Here is a 22,223-nt window from a genome sequence, read left to right on the forward strand (position 1 = left end):
CCTGACAGGAGCTAAAGTTACCTGATACACGTTTTAACTGGACACAGGGGGGCTGCTGTATAAACACCCTATACTCAGCAGGAGAGCCTGGATTCTCCTCCTCCTAACTGGGATAAACCTTTCGAAGCTGATGAGCTCCAGATGAATAAAGTGACACCTAAAATGCTACTCTTAGTGTTTTGGGCCCTTCAACATCAGTGACTGGTCTTCTAAGGATGGTTTCTGGCTGAAACTATACTCCTTTTGGTGCAGGGATTACAAGACTTTGTGGACTGAGAAAGGACATTACAAGGGTGTGAGAATACAAACTGTCCTATCCTGTCTGGAGGAAGCTATGGTAGCAAAACGAGGCACTAACATTTCACCCTTAAAACCACTTGCAGAGAACCAGACAGCCAAAAGAGAGACCGGCAGAGGAGAAGTTACTTTGGATGCATGAGACCCAGGGAAATTCTGGGGAGCTGCCGCTGCCGGAGAGAGGAAGCCAACTTTATTTGGGACTTCTCGCATTTCAAAGAAACCCTCCACAGTACCTGAAATGAGTGGTATGACTTTCCACCCAGACTGAAAAATGCCACCCCCTACGCAAAATGCCAGAGCAAAGTGGCCAGTATCAGTGATGCTGGAGAGGTCTTGCCCAGACCCCAAGTCAGAGTTTCCTTTTTCTTTCCACAAACAGCCCTTGGAGGGGTGACAGACGATAGGCTTCATTCACAGGTGCATGCGCAAAGTGGATGAGGTCTATGTGGCACCAAAATAGGACTCAGCCCAACCTGAATGACACAGAGGAGCAGGCAATAACAGGAAGATCTACCATGGGGAACCACACCTTTACAAACTTGGCAGTGACCAACTTGAGGGATGCAATGCCATCCCGCTGCAGTCAAGGGCCAAAAAGGAGAGAAGAAGAAAGCAAGAGCCTGGAAGTCTCTGGCAGGAGTACACAGGGCAGTTCTTGGGGAAGAAACACATGTCAAGCCAGTATCACAGTGTGCATTTTTTCAGCCCTACTTAGGCTGCAGAGAGATTATATATTTGTTTTGTTTTAGACATACCATTTTCAATAAATTGCAGAGTTCTAGTCTTCTACCTCTTACAACAGCGTAACTAAGCTACGTGAAAGGTGCAGGTGCTGGGGGGCTAGTGAGGAGCAATAAGATAAATAACCACACTAGCAAACAAAGCACAAGACCAGTTAGATAAAACAATGAGAGGATGCTGTGAGGTGCTTTCACATCTCTGTGCAGGTTAGCCCAGGCACTCACACCCTGCCAACCCTGTAGCACCTCTATCTTCCTCTACCCCTCATGCTCACCTCCTCATCACTGAGCACCCAGCCAAGCACAGTGACCCTGCAGGCAGCACTGGCTAAAGCTCACACCGGGCAATTCCCAGGAGCCTTAAAACCACCTAAACACTTTCAACCTGCTTCTTACCCTCACAGGAAAACAGTAACAAAGCAGGTTACTGGGGGGTGTCAGTGACAGGTGAACTATCAGACCACTGAGCCAGCAAATGAGTGCGGGGTGCCAAAAGCAGTAACAGCCAGATACACTGATGGTCCATGTCAAGTTGCATCCAGCAAACCTCATCTGTCAAAGGCAACTGGGAGTTATATGGCAAAAATCCATCAGTGCTGCATCCATGGAAAATTACAGCTAAGAAATAGGCCACTATGGTGTCAGAATGTTGTTTTAATCCAAGTATTTTAAGAAGTTTTTTTCTTCTCGGTGACATATTTTTCGAGATATGTAGGAGATCATAGGCAATGGCTAGCTTTGGAGAACTGCCCCCAGTCACCAATGGAGTCACTATTTGGAAGCAGCAGCAAAGCTTTTGGTCAGTTTAAGTGTTTGGATGTTGACTTTAAAAAAGCTGATAATGTAAAGGCAAATATGCCATAGCAGAAAGTATCTTTCTGACTCACTGAAAACAGAAATTGCTTCCATCCAATCCATGCTCCTATAATTTCTTTCAGTCAGTGCCTTTAGCGGAGATGTACAGAAACATTTCTGTTTGCTCAGACTCTGAGAGTCGGCTCACACCCGCCACCACAGTGACCCTGCCCTGGGGAGCAGGACCTCAGCCCTGCAAATGGCGCCTGGAGAAAAGCCCCTGCACTGGGCACCACAGGAGGGAGTCTCGCCAGTGTTTTAATACAAGCACGTGTGTGTCATTCCTCAGCAGGAGGTTGGGGCAAATGCAGCCAAAAAATCTACAGTTACTGGGCTGTATCGCAGCCCCTGGGGCAGGAGGACACAACTTGAGACACTGCAACCTCCTACGGCTCCCTCCCCACTCCTGCCTCCCTGCCAAAAAATGAAAAGCCCAACCCCTCCACAAAGAAAAGCCCTACAGCAAACAGCTTCACTCTCTCTCCCAGGCAGAATTGATGGCTAAGGACTGAGCTGCTTGTGCCTGAGCTCGTACTTCATCTGTCCAGAGCACAGCTACCTGCAATATTCAATCACCTACCATCCAAGGCAGCCTTTAGTCAACCCGAATGTTTGAAACAACGCACAAGGCAGTGTTATCCTAGGCATGCTGCCCAACGCAGCAACGAGGGATTCACCCAGGCTGGAGGCGACCTCAGCGCGCAGCCCTAAAGAAAGGGACCCTTGTTACAGTGCTCTGGAGAGGCGTAGGGGCAACCTCTCCACATTGGGACCTCATACCCAGAGCAACAAGGACCTGATGCCTCTCTCCATCTTGTTGCCTCGCCTGTTCCTCCTTGTGAACATTTTATGTTCCCAAAGTACTGTTCCTAATAGATAGCCCAAGAGCTTCTCTCCGATGGGGCTGCTTTTTCCAGTGTCTCATTACTGCAGAGGTGATCACTCTGTCATGTGGCTGTTTCACCGGCATGCCGTTCGCTGCACAGCTTTCTCCCCAAAACTGGAGACGTCTTAAGCTCTAGGAGCTGTTGGTAGGGTGAACAGGCTAGTTCAGAAATTAAGGATTTCTGAGTATTGCCTCCAGCTTATCCAGTTCTAAATCAGAACAAAAAGCATTGCATTAAATTGGAGGAAGTCGTGAAGAACAGGACTTTTTCCACCAGCTTATCCTCCAACACAGCACCGCTCAGCTCTCTGACGGGACAGGGTCACTCATGGCCTATTGGTGGCAGGCAGCGTGCACAGAGAAGCAGGCAGAAGGCAGGAAGGGATGTTTCCTGCACCCCACACCTGGTGACCCAGAGGCAGAAAAGCATGGGCTGGCCCTCAGAGCCCCCAGCTTGCTGCCATGGGAAAATAACTTCTCACATTAGCGTCCCTGCCTTTTGCCTTTCCACTTATTGCTCCAAAATTTTTTTCTAGGATGCTACAGGTCTGACCACTTGTTTGCTTTGTGTATCATGAGAGCAGTTCTACCACTTGAATCAAATTGACAGAAGCCTGGAGGATTTTTTTTGTTTCCCTTCTCTCCACTGTTTTAAGGCGTAACAGGCCAAAATGTATCAGAAATTAGTCTGAATGGTTTTTTTGGACACTTGAGCTGTTGCAACTTTCACCCAGCATGGAAAGAAGTCATAGGAACCAGATTTGGTGAGTGAGGCGTGGGACTTTGCAAGTGGACTTCTGCTGACCATAGTTGCCCACTGGCATGCTGTTGGTGCCCCTTCACAGCAGTGGTTACAAGGAGAGAAGTTTCTCTCTGCAAATCCTGAGGCTGGGATGAAAAGAGCCTTTTTGGAGCCACAGGTTGCTTCATGGGAGCTCTGGGACACCCCACACGACATGCTCTCCATGCCCAGGCACTAAATAAACAACGTTGTGGCCTGCGTAATGCCACTGCTGAAGCTGCCTTCATTCACCTCTCTTCTGACCAAAAGGACAACACGAACCTCCAGTCGTAAGCATTTACTATAATGAAGGCATACAGAAAAGGACCAGAGATCTCACATGCTGTCAGATTATTTTATTTCTCGGTAGGCATAGGTTTAGAATTCAGTTGGCTTCAGCATTCAAATAGGCTTTTTTAACATGAAGCGTTTTCTTTGTCACAATCAACTAAATCTTACTAAACCCACAGTGAACTGTGACTTGTCTACTAAAGCCAGCATCTATAAAATAATATTAAAATAGCGACTACCTCTAAAGGGGAAATCTGAGGCATATGAGGGCCAGACATGTGGAACAAATTTAAAACACTGTTTTCCAATCCCTCTCTTGTAAATATTGCAATATTCCTGTAAGAATGTTGAAAAACTACAGTGCACAGAGATTAGTTCAGATTTCACATCAAAAGCCCAAGCAAAAAGTTAAGTGGTGCGGGAAGTCAGCGGGGAAAGAGCAACTACACAAGCAAGAGTGCATTAGAGTTTTTACAGCCCAGGTGTCGATATGAATTAGAGAGTAACTTGAATACCTGTCATTAGAGGAGCAATCAAAGACTGATCTGCCCGGAGTGTGGGAAAAACAAAACAAAACCCAGCCCCAGATCTGCATAATGTAAGGCAGCCTGCTTCACCAAAGACAGTTCAGAAAAACAAATACCACCTCAGAGCCAGGTTACTGTCAATAAAAGCCTCAGTTCAGCATGGAAAGCCCCATAAATCAGTTTTGTGAGAAACAGGCAACCAGGTCTGGTAGAGATCTTAATTATAAAAGAAAAAAATATCTTATTTTCCATTCCAAAAGTTAATTTTGGATTATTTGAGGCCGCAAAGTGCTGAGACACTAAACCTCCACTAAAATGGGTGGAGATGGAGAGTCTGATTTTACTCTCATTAGAGCTCATGGAAAGCCTCAGGCCAGTTTTCAGAGGGGACTGGATGAGTCCCATTGTACATTATGGCTTTACGGAAAGTGTTTGAATTATTTGGGATGTTCAGACTTAAAGATTAAGAGGGATGCATCCCACGAAGTCCCTTGATGTTCGCTGCTGTGCAGGGATTTGCACTGTAGCTCAGGGTTAGTCATTAAACTAGATCATTTGGGAGGCACTGAATCATATTTGCACATAAGTAATGAATTTGAGGAGTGTCACAGTTAGCAGTCAAGGTTGGTGTTGGCTCCTACAACACCATCTTTTGGATGCAGAAGGCTGGTGGAGCAAGGACCACAGCCAGAGTCTGCACAGAGATGCCATCACTTGTGTTCAGCTCTGATGGCATCTTGCTTCATAAACCTGGGGAGAGCAACCAGCAAGATATACTGTCTTCTGTCTCGAAGGACCACGACCTATTGAAAAACTCCCTGTAACTTTCCCTCCGTGGCCCACTGAGACACCACAAACTGAACAGAAACTCATGCCAGACCTTACAAACTGACTAGATACTAAAATGAGGACTCATTCTGCATATGACTTGTATCCCCTGTGTTCGCAAACCTTCTCTGACCTCTGATGCAAAAAGCTATAAAATAGCATTTGATCTGCCATTTAAATGCTAATTTCAGTAACATGGCCAGGGAAAGTTCTTTGCAGACTCTGCTGGGCTGTTACAAAACAATTACTTTTTTATAATTCACATTCTCAAAGAAATTACTGCAAGTTTGCAAATAAAGCAGTGGAAAATTTTCAGCTTACTGAGGTATAAATGAATATACACAAAATATACCATCACTTTGCATATTTGAGAGGTTTTAGTATTTACTATGATTGGTATTTTATCATAGACCCTCCTCTGAGAATAGCGACAAAATTAAACTCTCGTACATAATTTATATAATAACTAGCTTACAGTAATTAAAAATGAGTATTGCTTTCAAAGTCCCAAAACCCTGATGTATGTGAAGCTGGGCAACGTATGCTGGGTATCTGCACATGCAGGGAGTTGGATGACAAAGTGTCCATTTGCACAAGCAATCAAAGCAACTTGCGGCATCCGTTCTTTCTTGCTTGGAAGAGGGCCTCTGCCCTCTGAGGTTTGGCCTGCTGTGGAGTTCATACTGTGTCTCAGAAAGCTTTCAGATGGGCTGCTATGGTTTCAGTAATTATTTTTTAAGGTTCTCAGCAATATAAAAAACAAAACTGTGGAAGAGATTTTAAGATCAGGATGGAAATAATAAAGGGGAGGGAAGAGAGGAGGCAAAAAGTAACCTGAAACAGAGGGTCTGCTTCAACAGACAACCCCTCCCTCACCAAACTCCAGGATGTCCATCGCCCCTTCTTCATGTTGGGGCCAGCCTTACCAAGTCCCAAGCTACTCAGATACTGTGGCCAAAAGGTGATCATCTTTTCAAAAGGGTCTACAAAACTTTAGAAACTGGGTCCAAAGCAACAAAAAAAACCCAACCCCAAAACCCAAGGTGAACTGAGGATAAGAGATTCATTTTAATCTTGAACATCCTACCATACATATTTTGGTTTGAAATGGATTCATTTTAAAACAACAAAGAAAAGCAACAGTGTTACTGAAAACACATTATTTCACAAGCAAATTTACACAATCACCTAATATCCTGGCAGCACTGGCAAATGATGTCTTATTCTAATCCATATTAAAAACAAGTCCAAAATGTTATGTTCCTGTACCACCAGATTATTTGCCTGGTTGGAATCTAGCAAGAAACTTCTCCTGCAACTTACTTCAGAGATCTACATAGAGAAAGAAATACATTATTGCTATTAAAAATTGCCCAATAAGACAACACAAAAACTATCTTTAGATGGCTTGTACAAAACTAACAGACCAGATAACTGTTAAGTAGATTAAAGGTTGCCGTTATCTCTACATTGTTTGGTTCTTTGCATCATATATAAAAATCTACTAAGTCTGACCATTTTTTTCCCCTCTATTTTAAAATACAAAGATTTTTGTAACTGTGTTGATCCACCAGCTTTATCACTATATCAAGAAAAGCTTATTTTTGAAAGTTAATTTTTTAATAAAAGTAAAAAAATGTATCAGTTGTCCTTAGCTGATAGAAAGTGCTCTGGTTTCACTGCAGACCTAGAAGTCTTCTACCAGAGGAAGATACGGTCCAAAAGCAGTAATGCAAATCTATATAATAAATGATGAGGGCTGCCAGTTGAAGCTCTAGGGCTAAAGCAGACTACCAGCAGGAGAGATGAGGGATTGTCTTCTCCTCTTGTGATACTGAACTATTGAATCCATCACATGCCTTATTCTGAGCTTCCCCACCTCCAAGACCAGACGAAACAAACTGCTACCTAATAGAAATACATATAGAAACCCTGCAGAGGATCTCCTGCTCTGGACTGGCTTCTTGGGAAGAGCAGCCCCAGAACAAATCAGTGACTGCCCTGCAGAAGGTCACCTCCAAGCCAGGGACCAACTGGAGGGATGGATGAAGGGGCAAAGGCAGGAGGGAGCTTGGCAACAACCTCACTCTTTGTCCAGCCTAGAGATGAGCTCTAGACCAGCCCTGTGAATTGAAACCAAGTGAGGGAGGTGGAACTGGTGGACTGGTGTTTAGAGAGATACCCAGGCAAGGAGCCTGATGTCCTAGGGGCTGCTGTCTCAGGGCAGTGGAAGGACAGACCTGAAATTCTGCTTCCTCTGGCTTTAGTTTGGCTCTTTGTGAAGCAGTAAAAGTCTAATCCACAGTGAATTGAATACTTCTCCATGCGTATTAGGAGAGACCTTAGCCTTCAGCGTCTGAGTTTGCATGGATGCAGGTCACCCGCAGTGCTCATGCACTGTTCCCTATCACCAACAATTTCCATTTGGTCCAATCTGGAAAACATCCTGAGTAATACAAGGATGAATTTTTCTGTTAAGTATTTCCAACGCTGCCTTTTGGCAAGAAAAAATGTCAAAAGCCACTTGGAATAGTGAAGAGTTTTTTCAATTATTTCATTAAAAAGCTGCCAAGATGCAAAGAGTAAAATCCAGGCAATGATAATATTCTTCATATTTATACCATTATAAGCTAAGCAGAGATCAGAGTATTGACCAACCACAATTACATTTTGTTTCATTTACTAGAGTAAAGCTACAAGAAAAACTTAGCTCAAAATATCTTTATAAAGCCATTTTTACATACATCTTGGAATTTTGCCTACTTTTGCAGCAGGACTTGATATTTATGAAACATAAATATTTATGAAATATAGGTGAGATAACATTGAAACAGAGGGTTCAGATTTTACATCTGGCACTTTAACTGAAGACTCAGTCTTGATATTGGGATCATGAAATTTGCACATATGCATCTAAGTACACAGTATACATCTGCAGTGGAGGATGCCAATTGAAACACAGCTATAAGGGCACACAGTTAAGCTGTCCGTACTTGATCTAATGTTTCCATTGTCCATTTGAAAGCCCTGTAATTAAAGATATTTTCTAAAGATTTCATTTATGAAATATCTTTCTCAGCTTAGCTCAGCAATTATCTAATATATGGTAAGGTACAAGTTCTGTTTTGAATCAGTCTATGGTTCTTTCAGACTCAAAGGAATTCTAATGTTATATTAAAGACTAACTCAGTTCTGGGAATTAGATTCCCTGTTCTACTTGGAGAGGCACTAAAGTCTGCATATGTTGGTATACTACAGGACTTAATAATGTGGGTTTGGGATTAAAAAAAAAATAGAGAGAAGTGGGAAACTAATTTTATGACCTGTCAAAGTTTGAGACATGAAGAGATTTCTATTTCAATCAATATTTAAAAAAAAATCCGATTTAACAAATTTGAAATTTTACTTTTTTTGATCTTAGGGGTGCAAATTTCAGCAGAGCCTACATTTGCTTTAGGTATTTTACATTTCTTTTAAAAGACAATTTTAGAACTTTATAATTTCTGAAATTTAAATTTGGTACTGAATTCACCTTCAATCTCAGGGGGGAAAAAAGGCTTTGATAAACTGCTGGTTTTAATTAGAAAAGCTTTTGAATGAAAACATCCTGAAGAACTATAACTGTGATCATTAACTTTGATATCCAAACAGAAATTTTCCAATGTACGCATTGAAATCCTATTGACAGAGGCTTATGTCTTCCTAGCTTTGCTACTGAATTGACATAGTGCTGCTGACCCAGCACAGCTCTCTTACTGACTCCTGACTGCCTTGATCATCACCGGTACCAGGATGGACATGGGGTGAGTCGGTGCCATTAGAGCTAACACTGGGAGGACACTGATGTGGACAAGCAAGGAGGTCCAAAGTCCTCTATGGGGGATAGTTTAAAGCATGCCACAAATCGAACCAAAAGCAACCAAGGACAACAAAGTGAAAACGCCCTTCTGCTTTCCTCCATGTCTCCGATTACAGAAGTCTTTGCTCCAATTTATTTCTCTTTGGAAACAACTTTTTACAGCTGCACATGGCAAGTACTTAGCTAGCGAATGAAGAAGAGAAGCTGGAAAGAATGATTGTCAATGGGCTCTGCCAAAAAAATAGGCAGGGCAAAGTCTTTCATGGCTTAGCACAAGAACGAGTCAATCTTCCCCTGTGAAAGAGGAGGCATGTCCTGTGTTGCCTTCCTGAGAAAAAATAAAGTGCAACTGCGTTGCCTTCTGCAGCAACCCAGGCTGGACCCCATGGAAACTTGCAGCACCCCCCACTTTCTACTTGTGAAGGTGGTTGAGTCCACGCATGTTAAAAGAGAGCATTTGCCCAAGTAATTTTTAATAAGAATGAGATTCCATTCAGCTATCTGCATTTTATTTTAAATATCTCCAACCATTTTCCATGACCTTCAACAGCCAAGTGTTTCCATGCAGCAAGTGTAGTCAAAGGCAATGTGCCATGTTGGTGTCTGCCCTGGTTTACCAGGGGGCTCAGGGGACTGTAGTGACATCACACGAGGTCATATCTAGCTGACTGCACAGGTCAGTCACACCCAGGTTGACATGCTAGGCAGGTGAATGCACTAGATGGACAGATCCACATCTTGCTGGAACTTGGTGGGAGCTGCAGGCCATTGCTCAAGGAGAGACAAGGTACCCCAGCCAGCTGCTCTGGGGCTGGCAGCAGCTCCTGGTTCCTGCCAGGTTTTTGGAAGCAGTGCCCAGCCAGCATCACACTTCTGTTTTAGCTGGCAGGTCTGAGACAGCAGGCTGCGCAGGCCGTGCAGGAGCTCATTGGGAGCCCAGGGAGCAGCTGGTTTTGGAGGTTATTTGCCTCCATGCAAGACAGCAGGCCTAGCTGAGCTCCTGCTGTTATTCTGAATGCAGCTTTTTGCATAAAAAGTATGTATGGCATACCACTGCCATGAAAAAACATACCCACAAAATCAAAAGTAGCCACATGCCATCATTCAACACTTGCATTTCCTCTTTAGAACATTCATCATTAAGTCCTCTTACTCCACAGGACTGCTCAAATTTGTCCTTGCTCATGCCAATCTACCAGAAACTCAGAGGAGAAAAGAAATCGGTCACTGCAGGCTGGAGTGCTCAGTGCAGGTGCCCTGAAACAGCAGGTATTGGAGGGTGGCAGCCAATTTCCCCTTTAATTTCTTTGTAATGAGTGGTTGTCACAGTTGTTAAACCCTAGCTAAAGTTAGCATCGCATCTGCTGAATCCTGTAAATACGGCTGAAACCTTGATCAAACTGGCTGAACGGTTTGGCTAGCTTGCATGGGTTTATTTTAAGTAAGTTTGAAGACTAAGTTTAGCATATGGCAGACTGAAATATGACTCCTAACATCTCTGCTTTCAAAACCAGAATTGGTAATTAAATGGAGGGTTAAGAACCACTTCCAATCGGAGGCCACAAGCTTCCAGATAAAAAGAAAACTCCTTCCAAACTCAGAAAGCCGTGGTACCTGGATCAAATGCACAGCTGAAGGGCCACTTTGCATTGGTTTTATCGGGTCATAAGACATTATTACTTTCATGAAGTCTGCTTTCTCCCTTAAACTGCAGTCCTGATGACTGGCAGTCCTCAACAGATGATCGCGCAGGATCTCTGTTTTCTTCTGTATCTGCCAAGGCCCTTCTAAGCAGGATGGCTCCCAAAGGGCTGGGTTACAGGTGGTGCTGGTCCAGACACCACCACACAGCAAAAAAGCCCTACTTCTGTGCAGAAGGGGTACGGCAGTACCAGGGCTGCTGTGTGAACAAAGCCTGAACTCTGCAGCCAAACGCTGCTTCAGGCAATCCCTGATCCATCAAAACTTGCTATTAGGAAATGCTGTTCAGTGCAGACCAAACTGGTTTTGCATGGCCATTGTGAATATGAAGTTTGCCATTAGCACCAGAGTTTTGAGATCCATTACAAAAATGAGCAGTTTTCTGTCTTCCCACAACTGTTCACCTGAGAAAGCAGCACAGCCTGCCTTTTCAGGACTCCCTGTTACACTGGGAACTGATCTGGTAGTTACCTTGTCAGCTGTTAATGATAACAACTCAATACTTTCCCACAGTGCACAGTATAATGGACTCATTTTATCTGTTAACTCCCAAATTAGAAGAGCAAAATCACCTCAAGAAACTCAGGAACAGCATGTCACCTTCAATCCCTGCAAAGTGGAGTACAGGATATACTGTACCATACATATGGAAGTATTTATTGCCTTTAAAATAATTATTCAGCTTTCATCAATAACCAGAAAAAATTAAACTCACTATCAACAAGGAGACTGAAATACAGAATGATGGGCAACTACCCTTCCCCTTTCCCTGAGTCACTATCAATTATATTACTCCTGGCAGTTATTTATCTCTTCTGTCTGTAAAAATCTCCAGTGATGGAAATTCTGCAATATGCCTCAGTCATCTACTTTGTTAGCCTTACAACTAATTAAGGTTTTCCAAGTACCTAATCTAAATCTCCTTTGGTATTTCTCATCCTATTTACAACTGATGTGCAGAATAATTTATTCCTTTCCTCTTTGTGGCTATTTGAAAACACTTTACATGTCTCATTGATCTTCTCTTCTTTAGGCTAAGCAATCATATTTCCTCCAGTCTTTCCTGAGAGCTGTATTTGCTCTGTCTCTCATCATTACTGCTGTTCCTAGGAGGTTCCATAATCCCACATCATATTTGAAATGGGTGAGGGTGACACAATTCACCATCTTTATCTCAGTATTGCATTGAATGTTCTTTTGCAGCATCCAATTTACTAATCTGAAATAAAATATAATTGTCAATTTAAAAATACTCACATCTTCCCTATAAGCACGTCTCCCTCCTGCAAACAGGCCAACCTTTCTAACCTGCAGTGTCCAAACAGGTGTGTTTGGCTACTGATCACACAGTAGTACCATCTTTTTTGGTCCTCTAATGTGAACTACCTCTCCAAATATTAGGCTTTGCACCAGTCTTCATCCTGGCAGCAGGTCATCATGCTTGGTATGAGTTGTAGAGCCACAAATGAAGAAAGACGTTTGTCTGCTCCTAGGGCTAACTCTTCCCTCTCACATTTCCCAAGCCCAGCACCCAGATTTCTCCAGACTATGGCTTCCAAAGCAAGCACACTGCTGAAACCACGCCAAAGCATCAACCCACATGGACCAGCAATAGACCTTATCAAGAAGAAGCCCAGAATGGTTTTGTGCTCACATCTACAGAGAACCAAAACCCCAAGCGCCTCTGGGACCCTCCTAGCATCAGTTTCTACCTAGCCCACTAATCACAAAGAAGCCACAGTCAGGGCTTACAACACAGTGCATTTGGGTAGGAAGTAATATTTGATCTGCGGGACTGCACCCGCTCTAGGTCAGCATGTTGCAGCCTATCTACAGCACATGCTTTCTGCTTGAGCCTCTGCTGCAATGAAAAAAAATATTAAAAGTAAACTCACTGTTATTTCTTTCTTTCTGATTCATTATGTGTCTCGGTGGACCTTTTCGTACTATTTCTGTTCATTAGCACCAAACTGAACATTGTAGCCTGCACCGTGCAGTTTTCAAGTGTAACATCATTTGCTCTAAGTCAGGACAACTACAGATTCACAGTGCTTGCTCAAATCATATCTTGGATCTCCTGACCTACTTGTGAAGTCTTAAATCTGTCTGCTGTTAGCCCTGTGCTACTGAAATGAAAAAAAAACAACAAAACAGACAAACAAACCAACCACCAAACTAAAACCCGTTGCACATGTTAAAAGCTTGTGGATTTGGCAGAAAATTTGACATAACCTAAGGCACCTAAATCTGACATTAAGAAAGGCATGCCACATCAGAGAATATCAGTAAACTGGCATTGCCATTAACCCTGCCGTGGAGAAGAATGACTCCTTTATTGTCACACTGCAAATCAAGACAGGAGATGGCTCTATGCCTTCTGACTGATACAGGCCAGGGATGACACATGCTGGAGATGTGTTTCCCATGCCATGGCTCACACAGTGACTCCTCCCCACTCCCATCCCTCTCCCACTGCAAACCCCACAGGCTCTGTACCTCGTCACCAGCAGGAGAGATGCTTGCACAGGAGGCCTGGCAAATTCAGTCCAGAATACGCTTGCTGAAGTTAATTAGACCACAGTAACATCCCCCAGGTTGCACATTCCTGCAAAGGGAAAAAAAAAAACACAACTGTTAATTGTGAAACTGAAATGTTGGGGACCACAGAGCCTGCGCACATATCTATTATGCATCTCCCTGAGTAAGCAGAAATTCTGCATGAGAAACTGGCAGCATGTAAAGGGGAGCCCGCCTCCAACTAAAGAGGAATCAGAACAGGAAAATACAGTGACTGTGCTCTCCATATCAGTCCCTGAGGCCAAAGGGCCAATTTGTTCTCAAACTAATTTAAGATAATTCCCCCAAGTTCAGCATAGCATAGCAAAAACCAATACAAATGGTAGAATAAAGCAGAAAAGTCTAAAAACATGTGTGGATGGATGTGGTAGTAAGACTGAGTGGAGTTACCCACTGCTACAGTTGCTCCTCTTGAAAAAGCCATGGTTCACCAACCAGCTTTGTAGTAACGAGATTTCTATAGTTTAGGCTAGAGAAAAATGCACACACAAGCTGAAACAAAACAACTAAACCAAAGTAAAACCAACCTCCTTCAACCTCTAGATGCTTTTTAACAGCTAATTACAGAAATGATTTGCAGAACTTGCATTCAAGTGGGGGGGGAGGGGAAGGGGGAGGGAAAGGCCAGCAAGAAGTGACAAGAGACATGTGGCAAATAACGTCCCAGCAAAAGATACACGTGTCCATTTGATGTATTTAATACTAAAATAACAAAATGTTTTTAACAATCAAGTCAATTTAAAATAAAATATAAGAACAGTAACCATTCAGCATTTTATGGATTTACTTGTATTTAGAGATCAAAGTCTCAGGACTCCAATCCCACCCTCGTATGAAACCTCTGCATACACTATGTGCTGAAATGAAACCTGCAAGGGGATCCTGCTCTAAACTTTGAAGCTGGCCTATGCAGTTCCGGTTTGCGTTAGTTGGTGTCGCACATCTTAACTTCTATTTTTTCCCTTGCAGGGAGTAGGACAACGCTGTGCTGTGGATCCAAGTACACAGCAGACACAAAGTCAACAGAGCAGTGCAGCTGAGTAGCTTTTGGGGAGCAAAACTGGCCAGTGACTGAAGTGGCATTCTGAGTGGTTTATTCTGTCTATTTGTAGAATTAAGGATACTTTAGAGCTGCTTTCATCTAACTTTGAAGCTCTCTCAAACTTACAAGCTTTTAGACTAATACTGCCCAAGGGAAAGAAACCAAAATAAAGGTTTTTCTAAAAATCCTAGAGAAAAATGGATTTTTCTTCCATAGATGCTATGAATATGTGCAAACACTTAACACACATTCTCCCTCCTTTCTGAAGTTCAGTAAAAGAGGAGGGTTTTTTCCTGAGCACAGAATTTGTCCACATCTGGTTCCATTTTTTACTCGTTTCTTTTTTTGGTTTCCTTCTCTCTCATTCCAATCCATATTTATTTCCTTTTGTTTAGTCTGTACTCTCTATTCCCTTTCCTCTTTTTGCAGATTTCCTTTTCAAATTGTTAGGGAAAGAAACATTCTTTCCCTGGTTTTCATAATGCAAGCTGGTGGAATGGTCCCATTCAGAAATTTCCCCTCTCCCTCCTCTTACAGTCCTGGTTTTGCTCACTCCTGGTAGCAAAGTGTTAGGCTTTCTTAGGAAAGCGTATCAGTTTATTTTTTAATCCAGCTTCAAATACCTGGTGCAAATCACTGCATGGAGGCTCAAATATATTATTTATCAGCCATTATATTTATCTTCAAACAACTCCTAATCTATTTGAGATGAACCTCTGTAAGGCAGGATTAGGCTGAAATGAAAACGTCTGCAGTGGGATTTTACTAAATTGCTTTTAAATCACATTCTTAGTTAAACAGAATTGAGTTTCACAGTGTTCTGGTAAAGGCTATAAACCCTAATAAAGCAGAAAGGCTGATTTTGGGCAGAACTCTGGCTCTCTTTGCAAAACTTGCTAGTTTTACAGAAGCAGAGAAGCCCAGCTAAGGCCAGAGCCTTCTGCATGTGAAACTCCAAAGCTCAAAACCCGAGAGCAAGCTTTACAAGGCTGCAGATAATGAGAGCTGCAGAGCTGTAAACTGCCAAAACGAAGGCCCTGGTATTTCCAAATTGCTGAGACCCTCAGCGCCCCATGGCGGAGGTAGACCTAGCATCCACCTCCCCAGGCAGGAGGAGGTAAGGACTTCCCTGCTCACGCAGCCTAGTCCTTCCTGAGCCGCCGCATTCATTTTACGTAGATGTTTTTATACCGAGATCAGGATGAATGCACTAGGTGATGTGAGGAGGCTAAACCAGCAGTGCAACTCAGTCTGTTTTCTACAGATGCAGGAAAGTATTTTTTTCAAGATTTGAGAAGTACAGACAGTCTTAGGAATACTTGCCTGGCACACAAATCTCTGGTATGCCCTTAGTATCCCCAACAGCTGCATTTCGCGATAGATCACGACCACTTCCACTGCCCAAGCCCCTCTGCCTGCCAAGCTGTGACCTTGCCTAGTGAGCCAAGGAGTCGCTGCATGGAGCAACCACCTTTGCCTTTGACTGCCACTGCCAGCACAGGCTGTGTGACCATCACCCCCTCTTCCCTCCATGCTCTCCCAGCACCACGTGTGCCCCATGCTGGGATTCAGTTTTAGTTCAGATTCTGTGAAGCACTACTACTATATTCTACATTTTATCATCCTGAAGTTTATATTCTTTTTAACTTTCACTCTGACTTTACATTCAAAATTCTTAGTTAATCACAATTGTCTGGTAATATTTAAAAATAATGAATTTTTTTTTGTGTAGGACTACATTAAACAGCCTCTCTCTGAGAACACCGAACTGGTGCCGTTTCATTCCTGATATGGCGCATTCCCAAGCCAAAACCCTCCAGCACAGAAAAGCTGGGATGGAATTCCTCAATAGAAACCACCAGGAATGAGAGAAAACCTTAACAAGAGACTACACCAATAAAATCAAACAGAGCAGCTATATACCCAGTTCAGCCAAAACAAAGTGAAGCTCTCACTATGGTCAACAGCTTTAACCTGTGCTTGGAAAAGCACTTTCTGGTATTTATTAACACTATTAAAAATCCAGACTTTTTGCTCATTATAAGAAAGTCATAACAAGATGGAGATTTCATTCACACTGCTAACGTGATTCAGGTCCACACTGCTGTTGTACAGCAAGGCTGGCTCCAAGCTTCTCACAAACAGGGCTAACTCAGAGAAGAGCTTCCTATTTTTGCCCCAAAGGTCCTGTTCTGAAAACCGACATCACTCGCTACCTGCTAACATACGGACCACTTCTTATCCACCTCCATCAAAAATATGTAAAAATACACATGGAGAAACGCTGTAGGATGGTTAAAGAGACATTTATAAGAGGACTAACCTGTGCTATTTGAATCCGTTGGAGGTCACCCAGTTCTGAACTTCCCCAACAGCTTCAATCTTGTTTCCTGTAGAGCAGCATGTGACACCACGCTTCCTCACCGCACCTTGCTAGGCACGCTTTGCTTACTTTTTAAAACCAGATGAAGAAACTAACTGTCCCTTACAGCATGTTTAAGAGCTTTCTGCTTTCATGTTGAGCCACTGACATTTCTGCATAGCCAAAGAGCCCTCCTCTATCGCCTTCTGAGTCACTCCATGAGTCAATGGACCTTTTTGTACTATTTCTTTGTATTAATACCAAATGCTGAATGTGATTCTGTTACAGTATGCTCAGTACCCCCCCCCTTCTTTTAAAGAGGAAACAAATACAACAGTGGAGAATGCAATTATGCTGCAGGCGTGGGAAATTTCAGTTCAAGGATATTACAAATATCAAATTTTATAGATTTTTTTAAGATTACAGATTTTTATAGATATTACACATATCAAATTTTATAGATTCAAAGTTTACAAAATTTTCAGAGTGATAATGAATGGATGTATTCAAATAGATGCAGTTATCTGCAATTTTCAGAAATATTTTTCAATTGAACATGGCAAACAGCTTTCACAGGAACTTGAGTCCTATGAAAAATACTTTATGACTTCAGAAGAGTAGAGCTTGTCTTCTCAGCTGTATCAGCGTGCATCCATATTGTTCCATCACTAGATGACAATAACAAGTCTGAACATGTCACAAAAGGAAGGATAGTCAAAACCTGCATTAGAAGAATGTGTTTACAGGATTAGTCAATACGTGGTGCTTTAGCAGAATTTTTTTTTTCATTTTGGAAAGGCAATCTACTCCTAAGTGGTACCAACATCAGAAATGCTGACACAGCCTGGAGGAGAGGCAGAATGGTCTTACCAGGGTCAGCATGAAGATACTGCTCTGCTGGAAGATGCTCCTTGTGGAGCACAATAAAAACCCTTCAATTAGGCTAAGGGGGCAGAGATCAATTAAATGCCCCTTTATTTAGTGAGAGCTGAAATAACAACAGGCAATGCCTGGGGCACTGATCAGCCTGGCAAGGAGCAGTGAAGGCAAATGGGTTACACAGCCAGAGGGGTTCCCTTGGAGACTGATTGCAAACATATGTGCTGGGGCACTGACTGAACTTAGCTGTACCTAAGTGTGGGTGTGAAGAACCTGAAAGCAGGAAGACAGTGATGCTGCACATTTGGGATGCAAAGCTTTCAGCAGCAACACTCGTTTATGGCTGTCCTTCCACTGCCATTCATTTCTCCCACAGTGCCCCGCAGCTCTCTCAGGTGTGTTGGCTCAGTGTTTCCACAGCCTGTGCCAAGGACCGTATTGAGGAACTGATCTAGTGTTCAGAAGGTGATTAGGTTTTTTTCTTTCCCCCACCCCTCACTCCCAGGCAGCAGGGGACCACTGCTAGTATGAGGCTGGCTCTGCTGCTACCCAGGCTGTAACACAAAACCACAGCTTACAGTAAGAAGGCCAGAGCAACCCAGTGGGAGCTTCTGCTTTGGCCACTGGTTGATGCATTCTATGTAATTTTAATGTAAATTAAGAGGTTTCTACTAAAAATGACATCTTTTAAATTCAACTGTGCCAGATGAAGACTTCAGTCTTGTAAGGAGCCTCCTGATGACCACCAGACACAGATTACCTCCCGTCTGCTGCCTTGGAGCTTCCTACCACTGCTCACTAGTTTACTACTATCAAAAGAGCCAAATTAGCTCCAATAATTTTTATCAGTGCATTAAAGTAATCTGACTGATCCTGCTGGAAATCAAGTGGCAATGGTTTTGAGGATCCCTCCTACCCACAGAGATGCTGGAGTAGTGACCTCTGGCAAAGAGGCAGCAACCAACAGCAGGATTTCACAGAGCAGCATGCGCCCGCTGCTGGGGTTGCCAGCTGCCAAGTTCGGTGCTTATGCAAAAGTAACTGCACAAGTATAATCCTACCTCCCCTGGAAGCTGGCAGACACAGTATAAAAAGTTGCTGGATAAAGGGACGAGCTCATGAAAGGAGAGGATCCATTCAGGCTGACGAGGTGAGACCAGCACAAACCTTTCCAATTCAAGGAACTTCAGCAGCTTAGCACTGAACAAATCACACCCATCTAATAAGAGAGAAGTCTTTTAAGTGTAAACATACAGACGATACCCACACAAAAGGAAATACATGCATGACTGAAAAAAGACTGGTCCACAAAATGGATGCTTTTGCATCAGACTTTTTGGGCATACACACGCCTACTTGTGCATGTACATCCGAGCTCCTGCAGTTGTAGCAGCAGCGCACGTACAAACACATGTCCACAGATGCACCTGCTCTGCCCCTGTTTAAAGTTTTGCGCCAAATGGCCAAGGTATTATTTACACTGGAAGACACTTGAGAGCACTGTGAGATGCACGCAGCTTAAGCATTTTCCCGTTGGTAAGCACGCAGAGACATGATACGCTGGAGCCCGAGCTTCAGAGGCACCAAGGGGAAGTTGAAGAGTTCAGGAAGTAGCCATGTTTGCTCTCAGCACACTGCCTCTTTGTCCTCCCCCAGCTGCTCGCCCAGGGGCTTTCAGACAGCCTGAATCTCTCACAAGAGACGGGTTATTTCTCTCCATTTTAAGAAGGGGCTATGTTTACAAAGTCACTTTTAATGTGCCAACTGCTGTGCGAGGATCTAGCGACGTATATTGGACTGTGCCAGAGCTGTGCTTGGAGTCGCTGTCGGAGCAAGCGTACTTTTATATCCCCCCAGATACTCCAGGTTGTTCAAGACAGGAGGAATTCGTTCACCCAGGAGGTAACTTGCAGTCTTCCAGCCACTTTTAAGCTACACCCAAGAAAAACAGCCTCCCAGGGTGTTGCTTCAGCCAAGTCCAGAGTGCAGCGGCACCTTGGCATGACCTTCAGCAGGGCCACGAAGGCACTGCAGGGACAGCAAATGCAGCTGTGTGACACCGGAGGGACTTGCTGTGTCCACAGAACTCTCATCCAGCAGGGTTTGCAGAGCCACCACAGACACCAGAGGATCTGTCAGCTCTGACCACAGACCATTTAGATGTGAAGGGAAACATCTGAAGCCTGATAAATTCTGTCCCCTGTAAACAAACTGCTTATTTCTCCATCCTTGCCACGATGAGGCGTTTGTTGACTAGCACTTTCCAGGACAAAAGCCTTGGCAGGATTTTCGGCAGTAACCTTATGCAATAAGACAACTGCTTGTAACTAATGCTGTATCTCACCTTGTAAATACACAAGCCAAAACCATCTCTGTCTTCTGAGTGGTAAGCATACCTGAAGCGCTTCCTTATGTACACTTGGGTACCTAATGGAGACATGTGCTAGTAACCCTGCAGATGGCACAAGTTGTTTTAAAGATGGTAAATTGACTTCCCCTCACCTGCCATGAGATCAAACAGCATTTGATTTATGGATAAAGGACCACCCCAGCAGCAATAACAAGTTGCACAGTGGCCTGACAGATGAGCTACACAGGGATGTTAATAGACACAGCTGTAAAGCCATTTACACAAATAATTTGCAGTCATGCACTATGGGGATAAAAAGGCAATCAGGGCCTCTGAGGTTTTTGGTTTAGATTAGAAACATGCACTACCCTACATCCACACATTGGAGTATACTGGACATGGTGACCCATGCTAACGGAGCATGCTGAATTCTAGCAATCAAAACCCACACGTACCACCTGCCTTATAAAAATGGGCCCTATTTATTAATTTTATAGAAACTCACCCCCTTTACCTATATGGCTAAGACTACACACAGAGAGAATAGTGGATATGGTGGGGACTGTTTTCTATCTGGTACCTGTCACCAGCAAATATGGGCAATTAACATCTCAGTGATTGGGCAAAACAATCTGTACTGCTCCTGACCTTGAGCGGGCACAACATATGCGAGTGCAAGAGTAAGCCATCGTGTGGAGCTGCTAATACACAACTACAAAAAAAAAACCCCACCCAAATCTGTTTGCCAAATCACCAGAGTCAAGCACTAATACAGAGGTGTTCAAACTTCAAAGCAGGAGCACAGTCGCAAGAGTTTGTTGAAAGAATTACAACCAGGCATGGAAACTGGGACTTCTCAGTGGCATATAATCCCTGCTGTTTCCATTTCCTCTTGCTCATTATCAGCACAGACGGGGGCTGAAGATTAGTAAACAGTGGGTGTTTGGGGTGAATTAGAGCATGTGTGATGTAGAGCTAGGTATCCTGGTGGCATCCAAGTGACTTTGTAGAGAGATGTAAATATTTAATGTTGCCCACTACATTCCTTCAGAATGCTGAAATATTAACACGTTACTTGGGGGTGGGAGAATCATATCAGATAAAACAGGGCCTATCTCAGCCTTCATCTGGGACATGAAGAAAACCTAATGGTCAAAAGTTTTCTGGCAAATCCCCACTTTAGAGCCATGTGTGTTTTGATGAAGGGTTTTCACACTGTTCCAGTCCTGTCTGAAAGAAAAAACAACTCTGGAATGAAAACCTTTACACAGCTATGTGTGCATGAGACATTACATTTTCAGCTATCTCCCTTGGTTTTAGCCACAGGTTACCCTTTCAGAGGACAGCCATGTAAATAAAAGCCATTACTAAGAAAACATAATATGCCTTGAAACAACTACGAATTTCCTGACTTGAGTGAAAATTGCTGAACTCTCAAGCCTTGCAGTCAGAAAGTTACTTGTTATCCCTGCCCCAATAATATAGATATTAACAGACTCCTGAAAAAAAGTCCTGCACTGCATGTATATTATGAAATATGTTGTAAGATATTTTTAAAAGGAGATCTCTATCTTTGTGGAAGTCTCTTCATATCACTATAGATATTCCAAATAACCATAATTTGTTCTCAGGAACCAAAAAAACTTCTGTAAAAGGAATGTCACTGGTCATTGCTTACAATACTTAATTTCACATAAAGCCTAGTTTCTTAGTTTGCAGCCTTTTTACACAATAAACTTGAGACACAGTTTCTCTTTGACCTGATATATAAAGAATATGGGATTACTCAACAGGTCCACCAACATAAGAAACAATGTATGCTATCTTTCTGAAGAGTATTTTCAACAATTTACGCTCAGTAAAAATTGCCTAGCTGTTTTTCTAAAGCCTTGCCAGTGGCATGCCTAGTCTTCAAGTATGTTTTTCAATATAAGCATTGCTATGATAGTGATATTGAAAGATATTTATTATTGAGTAATTTGTCTTTAGCTATTAGCACGAGTCTTAAAGTTTACAAAGTTTCAGGTATAAACAGTACGATGAAGAGTTAATATATACTTGTTTATTTCAGTAGAAAGCACCAACTATTTTAAAAGATCACACTTAAATCTGAGTAATACTTTATATTCAAAATTCCCATCAGCATTTGGGTACACATATACACATACATATATGAACAAATTAAAAAAGCTAAACAAATCCGCACCTTAGAAATCATGACCTACTACAACATCCACACATTTTA

The 22,223-nt window shown here is 42.9% G+C and overlaps 1 protein-coding gene across 3 annotated transcripts in view; it reads right to left on the reverse strand.

The window, feature by feature from the left end:
• The window catches only part of WIPF1 (WAS/WASL interacting protein family member 1), a 60,455-nt gene that overhangs the window by 23,086 nt on the left and 15,146 nt on the right, over nt 1–22,223 (reverse strand). The window contains exons 2-3 of one of the 3 annotated variants that reach the window (XM_064451639.1): nt 13,265–13,373; nt 11,341–11,377 (exon numbers count right to left, since the gene is read on the reverse strand). The gene's annotated coding sequence lies outside the window, so the exon portion shown is untranslated. Of the gene's footprint in view, nt 1–11,340; nt 11,378–13,264; nt 13,374–16,710; nt 17,045–22,223 lie in introns of those variants that run through there. The other 2 variants (XM_064451638.1, XM_064451637.1) reach the window with 2 other exon arrangements.

The sequence above is a fragment of the Phalacrocorax carbo genome, chromosome 5 (assembly GCF_963921805.1).
Source record: "Phalacrocorax carbo chromosome 5, bPhaCar2.1, whole genome shotgun sequence".
Classification (NCBI taxonomy): Eukaryota; Metazoa; Chordata; class Aves; order Suliformes; family Phalacrocoracidae; genus Phalacrocorax; species Phalacrocorax carbo.